Raw genomic sequence first — 16,659 nt, 5'->3', positions numbered from 1 at the left:
CCTCTTTCAGCCCGCGCTTCGGCCAAATCCTTCAGGTGAGCCTCGGTACTCTGATTCTGATAGCTTTCCAAGCGCTCTAAAGCTGTGGTCCGTGCCTACTGTAGTGGAGTGGTAAAGGCACTGAGGGTAAGGGCATCCATAGACCAGACTATCTTTGTACTGTAGGGGGAGAGAAAGGGAGAGCAGACGAGAGGATTAGAGTGGACTGGATGCCCAAGCACCTTCACCACATGTTAAATGGGATGGATCCAGACATTCTGCTTCTCAGCACATCACTGGGGAATCGGAAGGGGAAAGAGGCCAGTCCTTGGGTCAGGAAGGTCAGGACAACAGGTGAGGCACTGGCGCCCCCTGCTGGAAGCGATTAGGAAGTGTTGGGAACGTCCAGGGGATGAACAAGACACCTGAGTTCCCCATCCCCCCTCACCCCCCTTGGCGGCTAAGGGCTGAGCGCCTCTCCCTAGCTGTATACTTAAAAGACATCAAAGGGTTAATAAAGAATCTGAAAGGAGGTTGTGAAGGCCAGAGGTCATAGCCAATCACTTGACACAGTCCCTTTAATAAAGAACTTTTTTTTCTGCCTTGGTCTAGGAAGAGAGGGGCCCGGGGGAGGGGGGAGGAAGCGAGGAGAAGGAGAAAGGGGGGAGGGGAAAACTCTGCTGAAAAACCACCTAGGGAGAGGCAGAAGGCTGAAGCACCGGACGTCTGAGTCCCCGTGGAGGAGATTGGGCCGCGGGAGGAAGGCTACCTGGGTCTCCGCCTGAGGGGAGGTTGGGGATAGGAGGAGGTCTGGATCCCCTGGGGAACAGAGAAAGTCCCAGGGCTCCCGGAGGGAGAGGCGGATGCTAGGGTTGGATTGCAGGGGGGAGGGATCCTGTGGGGAGGGGCTCAGGTATCACTTTTCTGGGCAGTTATAGCAGCGGAAGAAGTGGGAACCGTTTTGGGAGCAGCTTTGAAGTCTGGAGATCAAAGCAGTTGGGGAGTGGGGGAGACACCCAGCAGTCTCTGGCCAGTAGTCTCAGTCCCTCCGGGGGCTGTCATGTGAAAGATTCCGACATCCACCCATTGGAAGAGAGGCACCAAGACAGAAGGAAAGATGGAGAGACAGAGGGGAGGAGGCAGAGGAGGTGGGGAGGAGGCAGAGGAGGTGGGCAGGAGGAGGACAGAAAGAAGGAAGAGAAAGAGGGAAAAGGGGAGGAGAAATGGAGAACAGCAAAAGAGACAAAGATGGGAAAAGCAAGACGGAGAGGGAGACAAAGGGAGAAAGGAGGGAGGAGAGAAAGATCGGAGTACAAAGAGAGAGGAAGAGATTCAGACTCTCTATAGCGGGGTAGAGGGGGAGAGATAAAGAGGGTGAAAGAGACAGAAAGAAACAGGGAGAGGGAAATGAGGGTGAGAGGGAGCGAAACTGGGGAAAAGAAACGGAGACAATGCACAGAACAGAGAACGAGGGCCAGAGAGAGAGAAAAAGGAAGAACAAAGAGATAGCTTCGGAGATAGGTGAGCAGAGGTAGGCACGCACTGACGCTCACCCTCCCCCCCCTCACCGCCCCTCCCTACTTCTCTGCCATCTCCCTCACTCCCTCCCTGGGATCTCAGCTGAGGGAGAGGCGGCTGGGCTGAGCGGGCCTCGCCTTGGAAAATCTTGTGCATATGTCCCCCTCGCTCCCTCCCCAACTCCCCCCTTCCCCCGGCCCCAGGTCCCCAGCTCCCGCCAGCTCAACTCATTCCAAAGGCTCTGATGGAAAACTCAGTCCGAGTCCCGCCTTCGAGCAATTGTGCACCCCCTCCCCACCACTCCCGCCCCAACGCAGTCAGTAGTGTGGAGGAAGCTGGGCTGGGGGATGGTACAGTATAGGAAACAGGTTTTCCAGATCTCCAAGCACTTAACCACATGAACAAGGACGTGGGTCCCTGGGATTAAGGGCTGCAGGAAAGGCTTCAAATGGTGGGATCAACTGAGCAGCAAGGGGGAAGGGATGGGAGTTGGGAGGAGCATAGCAGAGAAGAGAAGGCTTTGGGGGAGGAGGAAGAGGACGCTTGTGCAAAACAGCCAACGTGTCAATCCAGGAATGTGAAAGAGACCAGAAAGCAATGGAGGAGAGAGCTAGAGGTTTGGGGGAAGTTCTGCCGGTGGATTCTTTTCGAGAAAAGAACGGTAAAAGAAAGATGATGCTGAGCTGATCCTGCCACAAAGGGATGGTGGTTAGACAGAAAGGATTTCTGAATGGGGCCATTATCAACAGGATTCATTAAGTAAGAGTACAGGCAGAGTCCTGAATGCTCTTTTTAGTTGTGACCACAGGCAAGTAAGTTCCTTCCCTTGTCTGAGCCTCGGTCTCCTCCCCTGTAAAATAAAATGATGGAGTCAGAGCCTTAGTTTCCTCCTCTGTAAAAATGATAGGATCCTAAAATCCTACCATCTTTGAGAAAGCTAGGAGTGACAAAAGAAACTCGAGAGGTAGAGTACAAAACTAAAGTTAGTCCTGACTCCTAGGGCCCTAAAAATCTCCAGAAAATAATCAAGTGACCCAACATCACAAAGATACATGAAGGGCCAGTGAATTCCAGGCAAAGGATTTAAAGCTAGAAAAGATTTAGAAATGGAGTCCAAACTGCCTCCTTTTACAAGAAAGACTGAGAGGGGAAATGATTAGCCCAAGGTGAAGGAGCATAGCCAGGGACTGAACCCAGTTCTTCTGATAAAGGGATCTTTCCCCTATACTACACTCCCATCAGAAGGAGCTCTAGATCAGAAGCCAGGAGCCCCAGGCCAGCTACTGGGTCACTTTGGATAAGTCACCTTCCTTCTCTGGCCATGCTGGAGTGGCTCAGAGTCAGAAGGACCTGGATTTGAATACTAGGTATGCAACTGTGCACCTCACTTTCTTCTAACAAAAGATATAGGCTGCTTCCTATTCTTCCTGGAAACGTCCCAGCCTGTTTTGCAGTCCTTTGGTGTCTCTTCCCCAGATCCTGTCCCCTCTCTGTGTATCTCCAGTCCCTGCTGCTCTTCCCTAAATTCCTCATATCCCTTTTGAGTGGCCCCATGGCCCCTTGCCCGTCTTCCCCAGTGTCCCCAGCCCTTTTCCTTCTCACCCAGTTCCAGTCCCCTCCATTCTTCCCCAGTGTCCCTCAACTCCTGTCCCTCTTCCCCAATCTTTCCCCTAATGTCCCCTTCCAGCTCCCTTCTTTCTTTTTTGGTGTATCTCCAGTTCCCTCCCCTAGCTAGCTCAGTCATGGTAATATAGGAAAAGCCTTTATGGGTTTTCCCTAGCTTCCCCAAAGTATTGACCACCATAGCTAACTGGGGTGAGGGTAGCTCTTGAGTCACAGTGCTCTCCCAGAATGCTCCCCACTCTGAAGACCAACTCAACCTAAAATCCATTCCAGAAAGGTTAGGAGAAAATGGCCTAATAATACAATAGGAGAGATGGGAGGGGACTCTTCTTTTCAGAGACGACCCCCACCTTTCCCTGCTCCAGCCCCTCCACAGACTCCCCAGCTTGGGGAGGGGTTTTCTGGCAAGGAGACAAGGGGCAGCACAACTTGGGGCTGGGGGACAGGAAGGCTTAGACTCCCCAAATCCTGCCTCTGCCTAGCCAGGCCCAGATTTCCAAAAGAGACAGGAGTAAGACAAAGGGAAGTCAGGCTGGGAGGGGAATTCTTTCCAGATGTGAAAGTCTGCGGTTTGGCCGCTCCAGGGCCTAATCTTCTGCACAGAGGGGGCCGTTTTGCCTGCCGGGAGGGGATCCGACCAGACTGGCAGGGTCAGGAGGTGGGAAAGCCAGGACCTATTCGTTCACCCTTTCCATCCTCTCCCCTTCCTGGGGGGGGGGGTGGAGTACCCTAGGGAAAGGGATTAGGGACAGGGAGACTCTGGGGGAGAAGGGCAAGAGATTAGGGGCACTGGGGGAGAGAGGAAGGGAATGGGGGACTCTGAATGATAGGGGCAGGGCCTAGGGGACACAGAGATAGGGGAAGGAATTTGGGAAAACTGAGAGAGAGGCACAGGAGCTGGAGGACCCAAAGAAGAAGGGAAAAGGGTTGGGGAAGAGGGGGGGAGCTAGGAGGCACTGAAAAGTGAAGGAGACTAGGGGGCACTAGGGGAGAACAAAGAGACCAGAGTGAATTTAGAAAAGGGAGGAAGCCAGGGCGGGGATGGTATTCGAGGAGAGGGACAGAGGCTGAAAGACATTGGGGGGAGAAAGGAAGGGGCTGGGGTGAATTAGAAAAGAGAGATGGGGTTGGAGGATACTGATGGAGAGTGTCAGGGGCTGAAAGATACCGAGAAAAAGGGAAAAGATGGAAATAACTTTGAAGAGAGGGAAAGACACTGAAAAGGTCACTAGGGTAAGTGGAAGGGACTGGAGGGTGGAGGCTAGGGCTGAGGGAGAGAAGCAGTAGCTAGAAGAACCAAGGGAAAAGGGCTGTGGCTAGGCGACACTCAGAAGAAGGTAAGAGATTGGTGGTGGGGCACTGGAGTAGAGGGTATGACCAGGGGACAAAAGAGGCAGTGGCTAGGGACATTGAGGAAAGGATGGGGTAGGGAGGAACCCCATCCAGCATCGGTCACATTGAGTCTACAAACAACTGGCTTTAATTTCCCACTGGGATCAAAAAGGGGAAGGAATTTCCCAAAGTTGCTGGCCTTCTAATTATGACCAAATCAGCAACAGATTTGCCCCTGGCGCCCCATGCCTTGGCCCCCTCCCTCTGAAGGAAGCCTTCATCACAGGCTTCCCCAGAAGAGGAGGCAAAACTCCTAGGTTCTTAAAGAGGGAGAGGCCTAAGGAAAGAAAAAGTCTTGGGGATTTGTTCTCACTGAAGATAAATGATGTTGATATCGCAGCAGGAGGGATCAAGGTTGAATAATAGAAAGGTCTTCCTGATAATTAAGGTTAGGTGACAGTAATTGAGGGCTGAATTTTTTGGAGAAGAGTTTCCCTTCTTTTGCACCTCTTCTGCTTTGCTGGGAGATGCAGGGGTTGAGATTTAGTTGGGGGGCCTTGGGGCACTTAGCCCAATGGCCAGGGAGGGAGCTGATGACCTCTGTAGGGTGTGAGTCAAGCATCATGAGCTCTCAAGCAGGGATGGAGGCTGGTGGTGTTTGAGCCAAATTCAGCATCTTGTAGAACTGCCTCACCCTAAGCATTGTTATGACATCTGCTGGGTCAGAGGGTTTGTTTGGCTGGGCGTCACTGAGAAATGGAACCCAGGCTCAGGCCTGTTCACCTGGGTCCTCTGCCTCTCACTCATAGAGGGTTAAGAAGAACAGGGATAGGCAGGGCAGTGGATTCTAGTGGACAAGGAGAGAGGAAGGAGAAATAGAGACAGTGGGTGCGGGTGTGGGTGTGTGCGTGGGTGTGTTTCAAAGCTAGGAGGTAGGACACCTGGGTCTGAGGAGAGGGCAAAAGGAGATAGAAACAGGAAGAAAGAAGGGGAAATGTCTCCCAGCTGACTTTGTTGCCTCATCTTCCCCTGTTGAATCCATCTTTCACAATGGCTACATGAATCAATCTGCCTATGGTAGAGATTTCCCTATTCAAAACCCTCTAGTGGCTTCCCACAAACTTCTTACCCTAGTATTTAATGTCCCTCTCCAGCCTTGCTCTGTTGCACTCTCCACACTCTCCATTGTAACCCAACTGAACACACACACACACACACACACACACACACACACACACACACACACACACGCACACACACACACACACGCACACACTACTCTTTGCACTGAACATCCCTCCCACCCAGACCATGGCCCCATCTCCTGTTCATAGGAAACTAGGATTTGAAGCCAGAAGGAGCCTTTGAGATCATTTAGTTCAGCTCCTTCATTTTATAGAAAAGAAAGTTGAGCCTTGGAGAGGTCGGGAACTTTGCCCAAGGTTACTCAGCCAGTGAGGAGCAAAGCTGAAATTCAAACCCAGATCCTGACTCCAAAGCCAAAGGCTTTTTTGTTTTTAATATCCTCTTCCTTCCAGCTCACCACACCTCCTCGGGGAAGTCTTCTCTGATCCTCCCCAGCTAAAATTAACCTCCTCCCTCCTCAAATGTTCCTACAGAATGTCATCTTGGCTTCTCCTATAGGCCTGCCACACTGTCCTACATTTACACTGCTGCAGGATACTTATTTGTTTACATATTGTCATTCCCTTTAGTGGGGTGCAAGCTCTTTGAGGCCAGGTAGCCTAATTCTGTCATCTTTGGTTATGTTTTTAGTGCCTAATACAGTGCTCTGAACTCAGAGACAGGGATAGGTACTACACCTGTAATTTCAGTGCTAAGAACTCCCTGATGAGGAAATTCTACCAATGCAACTTCTGGTCTTAGAGAGTTGTCTAGAGCACTAAATAAAGTGATTGGGGGCGGGGGTGGGGTCACAGAGCCAGTGTGTCAGAGGTCAGACTAGAACTCAGGTCTTCCTGGCTGAGGCCTCTATGCCTCAGCTGTTCCTCAACAGGTAAAGGACATTAAATAAGGGCTTGGTGAATGAAAGAATGAAGTAATGAAAGGCAAGACAACTGAATCACCTTCTCTCTTTCCCAACTACAGAGAAACAGATTGGGACTTCTTGTCTGGCCCTTCTTTATCCCCAGGAACCCTAATCTAAAAGGCTTGATGAGAAGCACTGTTTCTGGAGTCCAGGACCCGGGTTCAAAACCTAACTCTGCTATTTCCTACTTTTGCCATCTCAGACAAATTACTTCAGCTTTCCAGATCTCTGTTTCCTCATCTGTAAAATGAAGGGGTTGGATTATGTGATCTCCACAGCCCCTACCTTCTCCAAATTATGACCTTGTTATCCTTGGGTTCAGTGTCTCAATCCTATTTCAAGTTAAGATAGCAGATCTTTTACTCCCCAAGGAGACTGTTGTTGTGGGAAGGGGGTGGAAGTAAGACTACAAGATCTTCCCAATGGGCATCTGGGAAAAGAGGAGAAGCCTCTAGGGATCAGAGCTGGATTAGGAGAAAGGCTACCTGGTGCTGAGGAAAAGGTCTCCTTAATGGCTTTACCAGGAAACTCTGGGATCTGAAAGATGGTTTTCCTTGAGAGATGTGGCTGAGAGGAATCAGGAGATGGAGGGCGAGAAGAGATGGGATTGAAGGTAGACAGAGAGAAAAAAGCCTGCCCCGTTCCTGGGCTGGGATCCTGCATTTGTTGTTCTTGGCCCTGCCTGCCCAGTTCCCAGCTCCAGCTGCCAACAACTCTCCCCAGGGCTGGGCTGGGCTAGGCTAACTTAAGGGAGGAGGTGGGAACTCTTGGGCTGGGAGGTCAGGATGCCTGGGTTCTTGTTCAAACTGGGAAGAAGCACCTAATCCTGACTCTGCTTTCTTGTAAATCGGGGAAGAGCAGGACGATTGAGTGCTTTGAGATTTTTGGAGGGAGGTGAGTCCTGTCCATTTATCTCCATTTTTGTCTCTTCTCCTGACACTGGTGTCTTGGTCTTTTTACCCCTGTTCAGGAACCTGTCTTCCTTAAGCACTCCGGTCTCTTCCATCCCATTCAGCACCCTCTTCTTCCACTCTAAGGAGATGCAGGTTAGACTTCTCCCAATGTTGCCCCTGCAAAAAACTCAATCCTGCAGGAGATAGTAAAGATCCCTTAAGGTAGAAGAAAAGAGGGGACCTTAGGGGTAGGTAGTAAGGCAGTCATTTGGGAACAAGGGAGGCAGCTGCCAACATCTGGTGTTGGGCAGGTCCCAACTTGGCTGTGGCCAGCTGCAGCCTCCAAAGTGACCCTCCCCCTCTTCCCCAGGGCATTAAGGGCCGGATGATGAAGTTAGTCAGTTCTGTGACCTGTAGTTAAACTCCTCTCTGCTTTTATGATTCAATTACCCAGGGGCCCCTGCACCCCTTCACAATCTTTATCCCAGTGCCTGCTCTTTTAGTTCCTATGCTGCCCCTTAACCCCAGGCAGCCTGGGTGGGAGGGGTTGGGGTACAGAGGGAGGCCAGGGGCCTGGGGCCTGGGTTAAGAAGTCTCTTTGAGGAGCATCAGAGAGGGGAAGCCCAGAGCCCTAGGAAAAGATAAACAGCCAATAGTCTAACCTCCATCCCTCCCGCTCCTTTTGGCCAGCTGTAACTTTTCCTATTTGACTAAAGGAGGCAGAGTTCCCCTGTCTGCATTCCCCATCTCCATTGGTCTCCTCCCCAACCCCCCCACCTTCCCCACCAGAAAAACCTAGGAGGCCCCTAAGGAGAGAGGGAGAAGATCAAAGTCAGATTCAGAGGAGGAGGGAAAGGGGGGAGGTCATCCCTCTCCTCCCTGGGCCATAGGAGGGCAGAGAACAAGAGCAGGCCTCCCAGGCTCAGGGGCCCAGAAAAGATCAAAGAGGACTGGGAATGAGGGGAGGGAAGAGGATGCTAAGAGGGATACAGGGCTAGTCTTGGGAGCGGGGATGGGGGAGCACAAATTGTGGAAGCTCTTAAGTTCTTTCTCCACAGGGGGTGGCAGAAGCACATAGAGCACTTGAGGGATAGAGGTCAGGTTGAAGGAAGGTCTACTAATCAATAATAACAATAGCTAGCATTTATAGGAGGCCTCAGACGCTACCTGTGTGACCCTGGACAAGTCACCGAACCCTGTTGACTTCAGTTTCCTCATGCATCAAATGACTTGGAGAAGGAAATGATGAACCACTCCAGTGTCTTCGCCCAAAAAAAACCAAACGGGGTCACAAAGAGTTGGACGTGATTGAAACAATTCAACAACCACAATGAAGCATTCATACAGCCCTTTGAGTTTGCAAAGCACCTTATGTGCTATCTCAGATCATTCTCACAAGCTCCCTGTGAGGTGGTTTTATCTGTTTCACAGCTGAGAAAACTGAGGCTGAGAGAATAAAGTGACCTGTCCAGGGTCTCACAGTTAGAGTCTGTGACAGGATTCAAACTCAGGTCTTCCTGACTCCAGGTCCAATGCTCTATCCATGGTGCTACTGCCTCTGCCTAGAAATGAGAGGAAACTAGAATGAAGTTTCCCCAAAGTCTCTGTTTCTTGTTTTCCTAGCATCTCTTCAAAACAGCTGCTTCTCCCTCATGACGATTGGACTCAGGACCCAGGTGGGAGCCTCTCTGGGATTCCTTCCATAATAGGACTGGGAAGGGGACTGATGACTGTAAGACGTGAAGATAGAGAGAAGGGAACAAAGAACCATCAGCTCTAGCCTGGCCCCAGATATAGGATCATATTGGGGTTCACAGGACTTAGGGCTGGAAGGAACTTTAGAGATCATCCAACCCTCTCATTTTATAGATGAGGAAAACGGGGCCTAGAAGAGGGAAAGTGATTTGCCTGAGGTCAAAAAATAGTAACAGGTCTTAGGAATGCAAATCTAGGGCTCTTCCCACTATATTATGCTCTCTCGTTATTACCTATGCCACATGAAAACAAAGAATTTATTTGCAGAAAATATTCATGCGGTTATAGAATTGGACACAAGTCCAGCTCAGACGCCCCCACCATCCCTAGCCTAACCCTCACTTTCACCCTATCTTGGGCATAACACAATAGAATCTAGGACCCTATCCCCATACCTGAACCTCCACCTCATTTGGCTCTGTCCTTGCAGTGACCTTTCCTCATACATTCCCATGTGTTACGCAGGGCCAGAGAGATGGGGGAGAGGGATAGGAAAAATGGGGAACTGGCCTGAACCTGACCCCAGGGCTCTAACTGGTGGCAAGATGGAAATGGGAAAAAGATGTGGGAAGCAAGAGGCTCTGATTTTCCCTCCTTAATGGGGGAATGGGGGTCTGGATATACTCAGCTGTCAAGGGAGCTGAAAAAGACAGCCACCACCTACTGTGCCTAACTGCTGCCCTGTTCCCAGCCCCCTCTCTGCTTTTCCACTGTCCCCTCAGCCCCCTTTCTCCTAGTATGTCCCTCCTAACTCCTACCCTTCTTCCTTGGTCTCCCCAAATCCTTTTCCCTCATAATTCCCTCAGCCTCTGCCCCCAACTTCCCTCCTGCCATCAAGCTCCTGGACTCTGCCCCATCCATGTCATCCCAAGCTTTTACCCTTCTCTTCCAGTATCTCTCAACCCTTTTTCCAATTTTCTGAAGGGGAGGGGGTGTGATTCTTGAATGTTACTGGGCCCATTATAGAGGGTACATGTAAATTGTCTAATCCTCTCCCCCACCTCAACAAACACCCCCCACCCAAAACACAGATCATTCTGTCTCCTTTCACCAAGGAAGAGGGAGACATTCGGACTGTAGCTTTGGGATCCACAGGGACATGTCGCTGGGGATCAAAGGAGCCAGCAGCTCCTGGATTTCACAGCTGCCAGTCTCCCAGCCATGGTCTCATGCCTCCTAAATCTTAAAGCCTTCAGATTCCAGATAATCCAAGTTTCAAGTTAGTCCTCTGAGAGCCCCAACACAAAGGGCTACGTCCTGGCCACTGGGTCCAGTGATCAATCTCCTCTGAAATCCTTATCACTTAACAACTATATCATTTATTCAGATATTTCATCATATTCCACCTCGTGTTGGCAAGTCTAGTCTCTTTAGACCAGTGGTCTAAAAGAACCTGGGATCTGCAAACTTAGTTTAAAAAAAAATGCTTAGTAATTATATTGAAATATAATTGGTTCCTTTTGCATTTTATTTGTAATTGGTTTTTGTAAACCAATTTGTAATTGGTTTCCTGTGTGTTTTATTTAATGCATTTAAAAATATAATTCTGAGAGAGGGTCCACAGGCTTAATCAGACTGCCAAAGGGGTCCATGACACAAAATGGTCAAGAGAGCCTCACTTAAGACTGTCATCCTTCTCCTTAATCTCCCACATTTTGTACAGTGATAGGTGGAGCAGGTTCTCAGTTAAACCTCTTAAAACTGACTGCTGAGGGAGGAAGCACTATCTCTGCAATGGGGAGTCCCAGGGTGAAAGTCCCACGGAGACAAAGCATTGTGTAGTAGAAAGGATGGAATAGACAGTGGGGATTGGTTTGGGGTATTCCCAATGCTTAACTAGTGCTTTGCATTTATTAGGCACTTTGTTGACTTTAATTTGGAGTCAGAAAACCTGGTTCAAATCTTAGCTTTGCCATTGTGTGACCTTGGGCACATTTCTTTTCTCTGGGTTTTAGTTTCCTCACCTTCAAAAAAAGAGGAGGGTACTAGATTAAGTGAACTCATTGCTTCCAGGCCTGACATCACGTGATCCTGTGAATACCCTACACACCAACCCCCACCAAACTACTTCAAGAGCCCATCTCCAAGAGCATGTGCTTCAGAACTCTGGCATCCCCCTTTACACATCTCCCCTCACATCCCTCCCCCCAGGTACTTCTGTCTAGGGCTGTATGGCTTATCTCGCCATTGTCTCTGCTCTGGGTGTGGGCTCCATCTTCCCCACTCCACGAGGGCTGGGACCGTCTTTCTCTTTGGAATCATTTGGCCTGTTTCATTCGGATAACTTTCCTGGAGTTCTTCTAAACAAGCAACAGAACAAGATTCCCGGCTGCGAAGGGCATTCCTTTATGAACTCTCCATCCAGCCTGGGGTGTAGGATGGGCGTCTTCAGATGAAGGGGAGGCCAGACCGACTGGATGACCATTTGTAAGGGACAGGATATTCATTCTCTGAAGCCTCTTCCAATGCCTGATCCTCAGATTCTGTGAGAAAGCATCACTGCACTCATATATAAATCTTGGACAAGTTACCTCAGATGTAGTAACTCCCATTTAAGTGTCTGAAGGTGAGTAAGAGGAGAGTGGAACCACATCTTTTTACCTGCAGTACCTAGTTCAGTGCCTCGCACCTAACAGGTGCTCAATAAACGTTGAACTGGATTGTTTAACAGCTCCGTGAGGAGGGCAATACACTTATGAGTCCCATTTTACAGATGAGGAAACTGAGCCTCGGAGAAGTTAACTTACATTTATCGCCACATGAAGTTACAAAGTATTTTATCTCATTTGATCCCTGTAACAACCCTGTGAGATAGGTGATGCAGGTGAAATAAACCCCATTTAAAAGGAAAACCAAGGCTCAGAGTTTAAGTTCGAAATCACAACTAATAGTAATGCTGGGGCTCAAAAGTGCTACTTGAATTAGTGTTGAGCCTTCCCTTCTATCTCAGTGCTCCAGCTGGACATACCATCAGAGACTGTTAAAACTGGAGACAGGGCCTTCGATATTATCTAATTCAGCCTCCTGTTCAGTTTACAGATGAGAAAAACAGGGCCAAGAGAGGTCATTGGAGCAGACTTTTGAGTGGGAAGAGCCTCTTGGGTATTACTGAAGCATGGAGGGAAGGAATGGAACTTATAAATATACTTCAGCTCAATATTTATTAAGAAAACACTGTCTACCAAGCAGTTAGATGCTAGAATGACTGGCTGTGTTGTAGTGGGGAGATGACACAAACGAACAGACCACAAGATAATACATGGGTATTTAAAGTAGACAAGTATAGATGAGGTGTGAATAAACTGTTTTGTGAAATCTAAGGGAGAGGGAGTTTTTACTTGAAGGTAGAGAGAGAAAGATGGGGAAGGCTTCCTAGAGGTGGCATTTAAATTAGGCTTCAAACAGGAATTCAACTGGGGTGTGGTGGGTGAGGACAATACAAGCAGAGGTAATATAGTGAAAAAAGGCAGTCAGAAAACTCTCCTGGGGAGGGTGAATAGTTTGGTTTGGCTGTAGACTGAAGGGGGAGGATTGGGAGGGCCTTGAAGCCTTTGAACTTTGCTCAAGCATATAAGCACTCATTACATACTATGTCTGAGGCATGTGCTGGTGCTGTGAATACAAAGAAAAAAATGAAAGGCCTTCCCTTTAAGGAACTTAAATTTCATCTTAAGAAATAACAAGGATGCAAATAAATAGATACAAGATCTATACAAAATAAAGGCAGATAAAAGATGATTTTTGGAGAGGGAGCACTAGTCGCTGGGAGGGTTAGGAAAGGTCTTGACACAGACAGTGGTGCAAAGCTGAGTTCAGAAGGAAGCTCAAGAAGAGGCTGAGACGAGGGAGGGCATCTGAGGCTCAGAACAGCCTCTGCAAACATACAGAGATGGAAGATGACAGGCATGAGGACCAGCAAGCAGTTGTCACTTCAGAAGGGCCATAGAGGATGTGATAGCAGTAACGTGCTAACAGCCTGGAAAGACACGTTGAGTCAGACAGGGAAGGGCTTTACACATCAGAGTTTATATTTGATCCTAGAAGCATTTGGGAATGATAGGACCTTCTTGAGCAAAGGAGTACCATAGTCAGACCAGAGCTTCAGGAGCGTGCTTTGGCAGCTGTGTGGAGTCAGGACTGGAGACAGGAAAGACTGCAGGCAAGGTTCAGATGAAGCAGGCTAACACAGTAGGGTGAGCTAGAGGTCCTGAGTGTCTAGGAGTCATGCTAGCTAGAGGTCATGAGTGACTAGGAAGCAGGCAACAGGGAGTCACTGATGGCCGATATGACCACTTCTATGTATAAGGAAGTTTTTATTCTGGCCCAAGTCTGAAGGATAGTTTGAGGTAGGGAAGAGAGCAGAAGTGAGATGATGTGACACAAGGCTATTAGTATGGTCTACATGGGTGGGAATGAGGGCTTTTATGGGGGAGAGGGGTTGGAGGGAGGTTGCAACAAATAGGAATCAGAGGCGGAAGTTAAGATGTGGTAATATTAAATATTGGCAAATGCTTGCTGGTTGGATTGTATGGGAAGTGAGGAAGACACAGAGCTGCCAAGCTGATTTTTTTTTTTTTTGCCCAACATATCTTCTTAAAGAAAAAGTCTGCCTATATCATTCCTTTGCTCAAGAAGTTTCTGTGGTTCCCACAATTACCTACAGCAAAAAACATCAACTTTTCCAGTTTACATTTAAAGCCCTAGTCAGTCTAATTCATTCTTTCATGTATGTCATGATTACTTGTTCCTTGCACAGACAGGACATTCTACCTCCCACTTGTGCCTCTGCAAAGACTATTATTCCTCTTTACTGTCACCTCTTGGAATCCATGATTTCCTTCAAGGCTCAGCTTAAGCTATACCACCACCACCACCCCCCATGAATGCCCTTGACCCCTGGAAATTAGTTTAGATGTATTTGACACATATTTTGTAGAGGTTTTATCTATGTCCTTCCTCCCCAATTAAATGTAAGTTCCTTGAGAACAGATATTTTATTTTTGTCTCTATCCTCAGTGCCTCAGTGTCCCGTGATGGGTCCTTTATAAATACTGAATAAATTCAATTCCATAAACATTATTTAAGTCTTTCTATGTGCAAGGTATGTTGCTGGGTGTTGATGCAAAGATGAAAAGATGACACAGTCCCTGCCCTCAAGGGGCTGAGACATGTAGACAAATGGGGAAGAAATATATACAAGTAACTGATGAGTGGGAAGGGATGCTCAGAGCCTCCTGAGAAACTCAGCAACAGAAGAATTGCTCCTGACCAGTGGGTAGCAGGAAAGGCTTCGTGGAACAGGTGACAGTGGAGCTACGCCTTGAAGGAAGAGAAAGATATTAATTCATGGCAATGGGGAGACCATGGAGGTATGGAGAAGCAGGGGATGTAACAGCTAGCCGGTAGTCCATTTTGGCTGAAGTGTCGAGCACGTGGAAGGGAACATCAAGAAATAAAGCTTCAGACTGTGAAGGGTCTTAGACTCCAGGCTAGGGAGTTTTACTTTATCCTATGAGCTAAAGCATCACTGACAAGTTTCTGGCTAGGTATAACATGGTCAGACCTGTGCCTCAGGGTAATTTTTGGTAGCCGTGTGAAGGATAGGCTGAAAAGGGAAGATACAAGAGGCTAGGAGATGATTTAACTAGGTATCTGTAGACATCTAGTCAAGAGGTTATGAGGGTCTGAACTAAGGTGGTAGTCATGTGAGCGGAGAAAAGCATCTAAATACAAGATGAGGAGAGAGAATGGGTATGTCTTGGCAACTGATTAGATAGGAGGAAGAAGAGTCACAGATGACTGAGGTTTTCAGTCTGGAAGGATGGCAAAGGAAAGCTAGGAATGCATTGATGTAGCAAGAAACAGAACATGTTTGTTATTCACAGGGAAAAAGAGGGAAGAAAAGGAGGGAAGGAGTAGAAGTAAGAGGTCAGATTAGATGCAATGGAACACCTATCCTCAACTGAGGGCTCAGCAAGATTCTAATAAAACAGGGCAGAGGAAGGGGAACAAAGACTGATGGAGCAGCATAAGGAGAATCATGCAAGGCCTCTTGTGGCTGTCCTCCTGGGGAAAGGAAGAGCAGGAGAAAAGGCCAGTCTTGCAAATAAACACTAGGCTTTGGAGTTCCCCAGGGGTTTTTGTGCCACAAACACATGGACTGTGAAATACCCTGACCCATATACCCAAACAGTGAATCCAACATGTTTTATATGGACAACAAACAACAGTTATATGGTGTTTGCAGCTCGTTTGCATTCCTAATGATTTGTGGTGTTTTGTTAAGGACACAACTTTGACTAGAAGTCAAAGACCTAGATTCTGAGTACAGCAGTGCCACTCAATACCTTAGGCAAATCACTCCATCTCAATTTTATCTGTAAAACGAGGGGGTTAAATTAGGCCTCATAGTTCAGTGGAAAGAATTCTGATGTAGATCTATGGATAGGCAAAGAGTTCATTACCAAACAAGGGAAAGGATCACAGAAGACAATTTGGACAATTTTGATTACATAAAATTAATTTTTGAACAAACAAAACCAATTAAGCTAAAATTAGAAGAGGAGCAGATAAATGGGGAAAACCTTGAAGCCAGTTTCTCTGATAAAAGTGTCTTTTCTAAGACATATAGAAAAAATGATCCAAATTTATAATAAGAGCCATTTCCCAATTTCTAAAAGGTCAAAGATAAGCAATTTTCAGGGGAAGAAATCAAAGTTATCAATAGCCATATGAAAATAAAAATGTTCTAAATAACAAGAAATGCAAATTAAAGTAACTCTTAAGGTTCAATCTATCCCTCAAATTGTCAGTTAGTCCAAAAAAGAAAAAAAAATGTGGGAAAAATGGTATATTAATCTAGAAGCTGTGAAACTGATTCCAGCCAATTCTGGAAAACAATCTGGAACTACGCTCAAGTTATTCAAATACGCCTACCCTTTAAAGACTACTACTAGATCTATACCCCCCAAAAACAAGAGGAAATGGATACGTACCAGGTTTTTTTGGGGGGGGGGGAAGGTGGCAAAGAGCCAGAATCTGAAGGGGTGTTTATTAATTAGGGAATGGCTGAACAAGTTATATGACATATGAATGTGATGGAACACACTTGTGCTATGAGAAACGAAGGGGATGGTTTCAGAGAAACCTGGGAAGATTTCGATGACCTGGGGCAAAATGAAATGAGCAGATCCTTGAGAACAACTTATACAGTAACAATATTGTAAAATTAAACGACTTTGAAAGAGTCTTTAAAAGAATTCTAATCAATTCAATGACCAACCATGCTTCCAGAAGACTCATGATGAAACATGCTGCCCTCCTCCTGAGGTGATGAACTCAGAGGACAGACTGAGTCATATATGTGTATGTATACAAATATACATACAGAGAGATAGAAAGAGGGAGAGACATGGCCACTGTGGGAATTTGTTTTGCTTGACTATACCTATTTCTTATAAGGCATTTTTCTTTCTTCTTCAATGGGGGTAGGGGTAATTAGAAGACTGG

This window comes from Trichosurus vulpecula, chromosome 4 (genome assembly GCF_011100635.1).
Source record: "Trichosurus vulpecula isolate mTriVul1 chromosome 4, mTriVul1.pri, whole genome shotgun sequence".
Taxonomy (NCBI): Eukaryota; Metazoa; Chordata; class Mammalia; order Diprotodontia; family Phalangeridae; genus Trichosurus; species Trichosurus vulpecula.
Note: the sequence above shows the minus strand (reverse complement) of the source record.